Source organism: Microtus pennsylvanicus, chromosome 5 (assembly GCF_037038515.1).
Source record: "Microtus pennsylvanicus isolate mMicPen1 chromosome 5, mMicPen1.hap1, whole genome shotgun sequence".
NCBI classification, from domain to species: domain Eukaryota; kingdom Metazoa; phylum Chordata; class Mammalia; order Rodentia; family Cricetidae; genus Microtus; species Microtus pennsylvanicus.
This window is the reverse complement of record NC_134583.1, coordinates 65,646,589-65,657,846: the sequence shown is the minus strand read 5'-3', so window position 1 is coordinate 65,657,846 and position 11,258 is coordinate 65,646,589. Positions and strand designations below refer to the sequence as shown.

General features: G+C 41.9%; 1 non-coding gene across 1 annotated transcript; it reads right to left on the bottom strand.

The window, feature by feature from the left end:
• Positions 1-4,630: 4,630 nt before the first annotated feature.
• Positions 4,631-4,741, bottom strand: LOC142851441 (U6 spliceosomal RNA). The gene has a single exon (XR_012910761.1). It is a non-coding gene; the product is annotated as a U6 spliceosomal RNA (small nuclear RNA).
• Between the last annotated feature and the right edge of the window lie 6,517 nt (positions 4,742-11,258).

The window sequence follows — 11,258 nt, the reverse complement described above, 5'->3', positions numbered from 1 at the left end:
TTTGGCAGAATGAGAACATTTCCACCCAAATTCTCAAGACCAAATCTCCTGGCATGACTGTATCAAACTATAGGACTGTCATTGAGTACCTTGCTCCACAAAAGAAGGACCCTGATAAGCCGGACCAAAATCACACAGCCAAACCCAATCCTAATGTGTGTGGAACATGTTGTGAAAAGAAACTGAGTTCCCTCCAAAGGAAGAGCTCTGCCTGCTCAAGCCTCAGGGTGAGACGCAGGTCAAGAAAATTCCAAAACAATAGATAGGTATTCTCCACAGATAGACCAAATGTGAATCCCTAAGGCAGGACTGAGACCTGAACCTGGCTTTCCTGAGTGCAGGTTCAGTGCTTGCACTTTTTTTCTGTTATTCTCCGGTAAGATCCTGACCCAAGCAGCCTTACCTTTAGGTATTCTCTGAGACACTGAGACTATCACTTCTGAGCCTTGTAAATAGAGTCTGAAACCATATCTCTGAAATTCTAACCCCACACAATGCTGCTTTTCCTTTGTAGCATAGTTAATATTTTATCGTTGTCTATTCCATCTTCTTAACACAGTTTCTGTAAGACAATTTCCAGATTCCCTTGCAGCTATGCATAAACAGAAACTTTATGCTGAAGGTGATAGAGCCATCATCTCAGATGCCTTGCCACCTGGGTGTTTCTGAACTATTTTTAAAGAAGAAATAAAACTAGCTTTTATTTATCTTTTTCTAATTTGTGAATTTTTTGTATGCCAACTTACTTGTCCAACAAACCAGGAAGGGCAAGTCTAAGGTCATAGACAAAAGAATTATCAAAGACAGTATTTGGTGGTAAGAAGGGCCTTCAGACAAGATTTCCACAGGAGGTGTAGGGCATGGAGATGGTAGACTGCTAAGCGTGATTCTGGGCCCTTCTAGCTTTTTGCATCCAAGTTGGGACCTGCAGTGACCTTTTCTGGGGGAAGACAATAATCAGAGTCCTCCTTCAGCTACATGGAGGCAGAATTTGGGCGAGCACCACCAGCTGTTTCTAGCCCTTTTCTCCCTAGGGAAAACACATTCAGAAAAGGCAGGAAACTGAGAGCCTTTCTAGGAAGATGTCTCTTCTTCACAGACAGCAGACACATGGCAGTCCTTCTGTGTGCTTTCTGTATTCAACAGAGCTCCACTTCAACCTTGCACAGTACCCAGGCAGGGGCAGTGTGCTAAGGTTCCAGGGCTGTCCTGCGGGACCCAGAGGACATAGTTCCAAACACATTAGCTTCAGGTGTCATCTGAGGCCCAGTTGGAGACATATCCTGTAGGCACTCAGAGCTATCAAAGACTATTAACCGAATCGAGGCCTGGATTGTGCTGTACCTTACAAGGATTTTTAATGGAAAATGAAGACTTGGAGAACAAGTTCAGAGGTTGGGGAGCTCTGACCTCAGCAAATGTATCCGCTTCAATACCTTGAAAAACCATCAAGGCTGGATTGTGAGAAAAAGAACAAATCCACCTTCATTCGTTCTGAGAAACAGCTGGAAACTAAAGCAAAAATGATATTTTTTTTAAAAAAACCCTCATATCTTTTCCCTGGTTGCAACTGGTTGAGATTCAGCTCCAGTCAAACTAGTAGAAGGGATCTACTTTGTTTTGGTGAATAACAAGCACAGGGACTTCTTATATTTAGATAATTGGACTTTGAGACCAGCTAAATCCAAGGACTCAGATGGTGTTTTCAGAAATCTCATAATGTTGGCCTATTTTCCTCTACATTAGACCTATTTTAGATGAACCCTGATAAAACAGCTATGTGTATCTCCAGAGAGTTACTGGTTTTTTTGGAAGTCCATAGCCGGAGGGATTCTGTCCCCTTGTGTTCGGATAAGGTCTACCAGGTCTCAATGTTCTGGAGGAATGGAAGAAACTGTTCCACAAGGAAAATGACTGGTAGATTTATTTGGGTTTGTGTTGTTTTACTTTGACAAGAAAAGAAAATAGATCATAAACAAAATCAATAACTGTGCCCTGTAATGATGCCCGCATCCTGCGAGGATGGTTCTAAGTCAGTTGTTCTGAGCCAAGGGTGGTTTGCTTTCCATCCCCAGGGAAATTGGCCATTGTCTGAAGCCAATTTCAGTTGTCACAATTGGAGACAGGTGAACCAGCATTTAGAGAGTGTGGCATGTGGCATCCCTTTTAAGGGCCCAACAGTGCACAGTGTACAGCACAGAAAATGGCTGCCATTGAGACCACTAAGTTGCCCTGGACTATAGGAGCTCCTCCATCGGGGAGGTAACCAGACACAGATTGTTTGTCCGCACATTTGACTATGCTGGAAGATGCCAAGAGCTGATGGATGAGGTGGTGGAGATGTCAAGCGTGAGGAGTTGTGTTTGGATCCCCAGAACCAATAAAAAAAAAGACTGGGCGAAGTGGTTCATGCCTTTAACCTTATAGAAAGAGAAGGTGAGTAAAAGCCGGAGGATCCCTGAAGGCCATTGGCCAGCCAGTCTAGGCAAATTGGTGAAAGCCATGTGCAGTGAGGAAGTCTGTATCAAGAAATAAAGGAAGAGAGTAAGCTAGGAAAAGATACCCAACTTCTACTTCTGGCCTTCACACACATGTGTATGCACGCGAGTGCATGCGCGCACATAAACACACACACACATAATACATAAATCTGCACGTATATGTGCAAATAGCTACACTAACAAATTCACATAACATATACACACACAATACAACAAACACACACAAAATAAAATAAATAAAATAAAGTAAAAAACCTTCCAATGAGATCAGACCACCTCAGAAGTTTCCATCTCTTAGCTCCTCTTTGGAAGTATATAAGCTACAAGAATTCTGCAGGGTCCAGTTTATATGTAATTCCTCTAGAAGGCTCCAGAATTTCTCCATGTTTCTCCAACAACAAAGTAGAACCTGTGCATATTTAAACTGCACATTTTCCTCTGCTTCTACACATACAGATGCAAAAAAGTGTTTCTGGTGGCCAGTCTGTGGAATCACTGACCTATCAATAGCCTAAGTTTCTTCTAGACCTAACATCTGATTATTCAAGATATCAATTCCTTAAACAGTCAGAATGATTTGGGGCCAAAGGTCTCATAAGAAGAGTCTTCAAGCCCAAGAATCCATTTACTAATTTTCTCATCCATCCATTTATCTAAGAAAAATAAATTACTAATAACTGAATATTTTAACTGATATTAAACTAAGTATAAAACTTATACCATAATTACAAAATGGCATTATTTTGACAACATTGTGTTAACATATGCTCTGGAAGCCAAGGGTACATGTGGTCTTCTGAGTCACATGTGGGTTGAAGGAAGTGTCGTTGAAAGCTATGCTTAAGATAGGAGCTGTGTAAAAGTTCTCTAGGGAGATGAAGGACGTGAAGCAACATGGGAAATGGCTCCAAGGTGAGCTAGAGGCCAGTGACCAGCATTTCCCAGCTCCTAAGTCTGCACATCATGGGATGAGGTGGGAGCAGAGGGTGCTGGGATTCCTGGCTCTCTTTGGGAGCTAGCTTGGGTCCTGATCAATCTGTCTTGCCATTTCTATCTCTCCAAAAGTGAATAATTTCCTACTCACTTCTGGGGTGACATATTTTTCTCCAAAACCATGATCTGTAAAATTAGATGTCTCAAGCAGCAATTCTCCCAGAAGGCAAGAAGACATGTTCTGAGCCCAGTCTGGAAGATGTGTGTTTCTGTCTTTTGCCAGGAGAGCTGGGCCAAGTCCAGACACCACAATTGCCAGAGACATTTGGGAGGTAATTGCGAGTGTGAAAGACGCTGGGTTCTGGTAATGGATGAGCTTACAACTCTGGTATCTTCAGTATAAAAATAACACAGATAACTAGGAAGGTTAGCCTAACTGTAATAAGGCCCTGTACATTACAGAATCCTAATACGTCATACCAGACAGTTGATAAGCTCTTCTTTTCTTCCTCGGCTTTGAATTCTGTCACTGTTATTGTCCCCAGCCAAGCAGAAATTATTGTTTTCCTTAAAGCTACCATACTGTTTTTGTTTAAATATCTTTTTATGTGCAGGGTATGTGTCCGCATGTGCAGGAATGTGCACAAATGCTATGATGTATGTGTAGAAGCCAGAGGACAACATGAACAGATGGGTTCCCTCATTCTACCATGTGAGTCTGAGGGATACCAAACGCAGATTCTCAGGCTTGGTTGCTAACTTGTTGAGGCACCGTGTCAATCCACCATACTGTCTCTCTGTTCCATACCTATTTGGGGAATGTTGCACTATTCTTCTGTGACTTTAGCAGGCCAAGTGTACTGTATACAAATGGACATTTTGGCTCAACTTATCTCCTACAAAGGTATATTTTGCATGATCATCCATGGCACTCTACTTTTGAAAGTCTTTATTACAAAGCAGCGCACTTGCTTAATTTGTTCATTTAAGGCTGGTGGTGTAGCTCAACGATAGAGCACTAAGTTAGCACAGCTAAAGCCCTACATTCTTTCCTAGGACTGAAAACAAAATGCTCATTACCCCTGATGGACTATGAATTCCCCACTATGTATCTAGCATTAAGAAGTTAACTTGTTATGTTTAATTCCATATTTTCAGTTTGTAATTTATGAGTTTTTTTCTTTTATTGAAATAGAAAGAATATAGAAAGCTTCACAAATTTGTGTGTGTGTTATCCTTGCACAGGGACTGGGGTAATCTTCTCTATGTCATTTCAAATTTTGTATTTGGGCTGCCAAAGTGAGCACCACATTACATATTTTTAAAACACATTTGTAAACTAGATGAGTGAACGGATCAATGAAAGAATGAAGGAAGCTGCGAAAGGACCTCAATAGCTGAACTAAGCCACATTGTTGTGCTTTGTAGAAGAACCACAGATCCTGCGGTAGTAAGTCAAAGCTGGGACTCACTTAAGAATCAAGCCTCCTTAGTTTTACCTACTCCAGTTATTTTTCCTACAATATTCTTCCACGGTTGTGGGAAAGACAATCCCAGGGAATTATCGTGGAATGTGCCTAAGAGGGAGAATGAGGTAAGCCATGGCTAAGAACCAGGAATCCGAGTGTTATAAAACTGTACAACGAAAAGCCTAATGTGGCTGTGTGGTGTGCCCATTCAGCCCACATGGAGCCTCTCTGAAAATCACTAATTGAACTCTCTAATTAACTTGCACTTTCTTTCTCATGACTTTACTAGGCCTGTTTGTACCAAACAGATGCCTCTGGGCCTCTTCCATGAGGAAATCATCTGCAGCCTTATCACTTGTCTTAGCCATACCAAAAATGTCAATTTTGCCCAAAGTCAAAGACATACAAGATCGGGCAGTGGTGGTGCACGTGCTTCATTCCAGTACTTGGGAAGCAGAGACAGGTGGATCTCTGTGAGTTCCAGGCCAGCCTGGTCTACAAAGCGAGTGCCAGGAAAGCTCTGATGCTATAGAGAAGCCCTGTCTCAACATAACAAGCAAAGACATGCATAACCTTTTAGAATCCTTCAACAGATTCACCCTGACTCTATTTTATGCTCAAACATCTAAACATATAACAACAAAACTTCCTTACATGAGCATAATTCCGAGAGCAGAAGTAGCCAGAGTTTCATTCTCCACAGTTCTTCTTTGATACAGACCACAGAGAGGTATAATGCTGACTCACTCAGTCTCGACACTCAGAGGCCCTCTGATATTGAGAACCTACCTGATCCATCTAACTCCTGGCCTTCTCACCCAGTCTAAGCTTCCAGAACTCCCATTCCCCAGGGACTGCACCGTACTTCTGACTACCCAGCCACATGTCCTTGACCTCTTTCTCACTCCACATAAATTTGCAAGCAAACAAATATTCCTTTATAATAAGGAGTTGCTCATTTTGTTATGGAGGCTAGGATGCTTAATTTTCATTGTCAATTTGACTCTTAGAATCACCTAAGTGTTTTAGAGACTATTCACTGAGGAGGGAAGATGCTGACAGCCTTTTCTATGCTTCCCGATCTACTGACATGAGAGTACATTCCCATGACCACAATAATGAATCTCTCCTGCTGCCACGCCCCACCACCATGATGAATGAAATACCCTGATGAGTATTTAAAATATCTTCTCCATTAAGTTGGTTCTTGGTGATAACAATGAATTAATACATAGCTCAGCTATGCAAACACATGAGAGTTGACAGAAAAATGATATGAGCAAAGTAATTCTTATTACCATAACAGAAAACCTAGGGGAAACCCTGGCTAAGATAGAGGAAAACTACATATACTTGGGAGCCTCCTTCTTTAGGGATTCTTTGAGGGCAATCAGTAGATTTATAGAAGCACAGAAAAGCCCACAATCTTGTTGTGGATCTGGAACAGACCACACTATAAACCATCCCATAGATCTGAAGTGATAGCCTAGGCAGTTAAACTGTCTCCTCTGAGCAGGGGCCTGAATAACTGCATCTCATCACTATCATGAAGTAGAGATAACCTTGGCTCCGAAACCATGGCAATGGAATAAGCAGAATACAGAAACAGCTAGGGCTATGTTAACAGAAGTGGCTTTATTAACATTCTTGAGTAGAGGGCATAGGGCACAGGATCTTCTCCTGGGATCTTTGGAGGCACTAGAGCAAATAGAAAAAAGGTTAACAGAAAGCAAAGCTCTGTAAAACAGCTTCTGTGAAGTTATCGTCTGTGATAGCGTTGGACTTTCTAGTGACATAGTGGTTTGTGGGTCATCCACAGCCCTGGAAGTAATCTAAAAAATCAAAGCCAGTGATTCATTGAGTTGGTATCAGATAGAATGGTTTCTGTGGTCAGTAACTGGTATTCTTTGTGTAATAAACAGAGGTCCATTAAAGTCCCCTAGGAAAAGTAACATAATTGACAACAAACATAAAAATAACCAGAAACAAAGGTAATTTTACAAGGAGCATTGTGTGGCCCTGGCCAAGAGTAGTAAGATATAAGCTAAGGCTGAATTACTGAGGGAAGGGTGTTAATGGTGGAAATCCTGACAGGACCATATTTTCTGTGTGTTGAGCCACCTGAAAGTGGAATGTTCATGGGAGAGGGTAGCCCAGGGTGACCTTTTTATCCCCTGTGACATAGAGTGCCACATCTCCCTGATGAACAATGTCTTCTGCCGAAGTATGGAAACCCATTGAGAATGGTTGAAGGACTAGAGAATACATTATAATTTCTAAAACAATATATGGAATTAAACTTTTGGTAAGCCATTGCAATGGTTATAAGTTATGAAACTAAAGTCAAATCGACTGTACAGATGAAACTTGCTTGCATAAAGTAAAAATGAAGCTTTACAATGGAAAAATGACATCCAGGTACCATCATCCATGTTATCTTCTGATAAGAGAAGGTGAGACCCAGGGGCTGGCTTGTAATTTTTATAACTTGGTGACAGGAAGATAGAGTCCTAATTATTCCTTTGCTAAAGTGTCCCTCTCATTATACAAACACTTGAATCCTATGAAAAGAGCCACAACGGTGAGAAGAAAGAGCATGAAGCAGAAATGACAGAAAATATACTTCAGGTCCAACCTTTAACCCAGTATAAGACCAAATCCATGATTCAGGGAGCTTATGGGCATTTTAATAATGCCTCAGTGCAGGAAACCACAAAGTATTCCGCATCTGACCTCTTTGAACTGGGAAGGATTTTAAAATGAGAAATTGAAGAACCTCTCCCTCAGCCTGGCTCCTGAGACCATAGAGAAATGAGGGTGGATGGCATCAGTCTGAGTGTTGCGGAAAGAGACAACCTGAATAATATAACTACTTGTCACTCCTTGAGACAAAAGCCACACAACTCGAGACAGTACAAGAGAAAACAGTCCCTGATAGACAGGCTCATATGAACCATGAGATATTGGTCATTACCAGCCAAGATCTCTATGAATTTCAAGGAATAGAAGAATTCAGAGGCAATACTGGGATTGCTGAGAAGATCATAGACTTTGTTCAACATGGTAGACAATGTTTGATGCCCAATCTACCAGACCAAATAAAAATGACATAAGGCCCATTTCACAAGATGGAACCCATACCTGATACTGCTTGGGTGACCAAGAACCTGAAACTAGACAGCCCAGGAATCTAGGGTAAAACCAAGTTCTGCTAAAACTGTTCTGCTAAAAGGCAATAGCAATAAGATGACTCGTAATGACATAATGATGTACTCATGGATCAGTGCCTCGCTCAGGCATCATCAGAGGAGCTTCATCCTGCAGCTGATGGGGACATATACAGAGGCTCATAGACAGACATCATGCAGAGAGCAGAGACCTTGGAATGTTACCTCCAAATGGAATACCTCCATCAAATTCCTCCCTTTAGGGCTCAATGAACCCTATGGAAGAAGAGAAAAGCATGTAAGAGACAAGGTATGGAGGACAGCAAGGAAATAGGATCCTCTAAATCAACAGGGACAATATACATATGAACTCATAGAAAGTGAGGCAGCATGCACAGGGCCTGCACAGATCTACATCAGCTAGAATCCTAGAGCCGAAAGGAGAGGTGAACACATGCCCCAGTCCCCAAGCCAAAATCTGTCTCCAATTGATAACCACTTTTAAATGAAAATTTAGTGTTATCCAAGGAGTCTCACTGAGGAGACTGACTACTCTTAAGGGCAGGCTGTATGCCCAGCACTAGATGACTAGATAGACAACAGAAAATGAACTCAACAGCAGCTTTGGAGGTTCCTTGCTTCATAATGTTATTCATTCTCTCTCTCTCTCTCTCTCTCTCTCTCTCTCTCTCTCTCTCTCTCTCTCTCTCTCTCTCTCTCTGATATGTACTTTGTACATACATACATTATGGCTTCCTCTTTAGAATTTTTATGGGATTCTTGAGTGTATGAATGAGTGGGTCTCTGTGTCTATATCCGTGACCTGTGCCTTTTCTTAGGCAGATTTCCTATGTCCTTCTGTTTGTTTGTTGTATCCTATTTCAATGTGTTGATGTGTTAGTTTTTGTTTTATCTTATTGTATTTTATTATTATCCCTTAGAAGCCTGTTTGTTTTCTAGTGAGAGATAAAAAGGCAATGAATCTGGATCGGAGGGGAAGTGAAGAGAACCTGGGAGAAAGAGGGAGGGGAAACTGTAATCAGGATATATTATGTGAGAAAAAAAAAACCTACTTTCAATAAAAAGGGGGCCAAAAGAAAGTAGTTAGCCCAACAGAGTGCACAGGCTTATTAAATGACTTCAGTGGCTTTGCTGAGTCCTGTAGCAGAGCATGATCCTTAGGGGTTAGGAGATGTTCTGGCAGATCTGAGTGACTTCAAATGCCATGTAAATAAGGTTTGTAAAGTGCTAAAGCAATTGATAGAGGGAGGGAGAAGGGAAGCCACTTAAGAGACTGTCAGGATCAATCAAAGGCAAAAGTGACTAGATTTCTGTTGAGCCCGAAGTTGCTAGCAGGGAAAACAATGACAGAAAGTCAAAGACTTTGTCAGCGAGCTTCTGGAAGGCTGTAGAGCCTGAGTTCAAGTTCACAGAAGGGATGGAAGAGTGTGGGTGATTCCCATTTTATCTGTCCCTATAGAGGAAGGAGATCTTATAAGAGGGAACCTTCCCACTCGACTCCTTAGTGAGGCAACCAGGGTTGCCCACAAAAGAGAGTCATGCAGGACAGCTGCAGCTGAACAAGTTTTGTATGTGCTAATTCCCTGGTGGTGCTTTTGTAGATGCTGAAGTTCAGTGTGCCTCAATTCATTGCAACTCACAAAAGCCATGAGGGACAATGGACAGCTGTGGATACATATAGGAGAAAAAAAATGGCGTGAGTGGAAAATATTAACCCTCGCATGGGGATAAGCAATTATTCACCGTGAAGAGTCTAAGGTGGACATTTCCCCCCTGGAGTGGGGGTAGTGGGAGGAGAGGAAGGGGGGAACTGGGATTGGCATGTAAAAAAAAAGAAAAAAAAAGAAAAGAAAAATGAAACAATAAAAGTTAAAAACATTAAAATAAGAAAAGGTACTGGAGTAGAAATTGTTTCTATGTCCAGGGCTTCCTCTCAGAAGCAAGATGTGGCTGAGCAGCTAACAGCAGCCCAGCTTCTTGGACTCTAGGGAGAGTTGCAAGCAATGGATACACCAAATGAAAGCACATAAAATGGGTATAGCAAATGAAAACTCTACTCCCCACTGGCCCCAGGCTAGGCTGAGAAAGATGAGCTCGTTCTGGAAGCTCATCAGGAATGAGGATATGTGTCATGGTATTGGTTGGTTGAATGAATGCTGTGCGCCTATCAGATTTCTTTTAAACATTTGAGTTTGTACCCACAGGTTACAGCATTTGTCAGGCCTTGATTGTGGAGGCAGGCTTCTTACAACAGGTGGTAGTTATTGGCAGAGACTCATAACCAGGGAAACAGCCAAAATAAGGGACTCTTGCCATAGCATGGAAATCCACTTGTCAGAAAACGATCATCTACATATCACTCCCCGCAAAAGGCTCAGGGAATGTCACTAGAGAAGAGGGGGGTGGAAAAGGTACAGGGACACAGGTAAGTGATAAGGTTTTGGAGCGAAAGGATGTCCTCTGTGTACGGGCCTGACTTTAGTAGAGATAACCGTTGTTCTGAAGTCATGTCAATTAAAGAAGCATATTAATGCACCAACACTAGGGTTGGTGTCAGAGAGCTATCAATATTCCTTAGTGGAGGGGGTGGGTCACAGGATTCTCATTTGGTATCCCAGCCATCATTCCATTATGCCTTTCTCCTGTACGTGGTCTGGGAAGGTGCCAGAGGACATATGACAGAAAGTTACCAGAAGGCAGGAGTCCATGAGGCAGTATCTAGAAGGTCATTACCCATAATGTCTAGGGATTTGATGCATCTGTCTTTGAGTCACTTCCTGCAAGTAAAACCTTATCCGTGCTCTTGAAAGTGAGCCACATAAACTCATTCGTTCACCAAGTTGAACTTATATGGAGTAATTGCTTTGATCTGTCCCTGGTAAGCTATCTGGGCTAAACAGCCATTTGTTCAAATGTCTTCAGGAAAAGTAACAGGGCTTTAGCCACCTCCTTCTCATAGCTACCAGTATAAACCATTTCACACACAGTAGTAATAATACCCTATGGCTGGACTGAGTGGCTCATGAATGTGAATTGGTTCAAACACGCGCTCCTAAGTCTAATATTTAATGACTTGGGCTTACATCTTCAAATATTACTGTCCAGTCTGGTTCCTCCTATCAAATTAGGCTAAGTTCCTTTACAACCAACTAATCTTTGTTAAATTT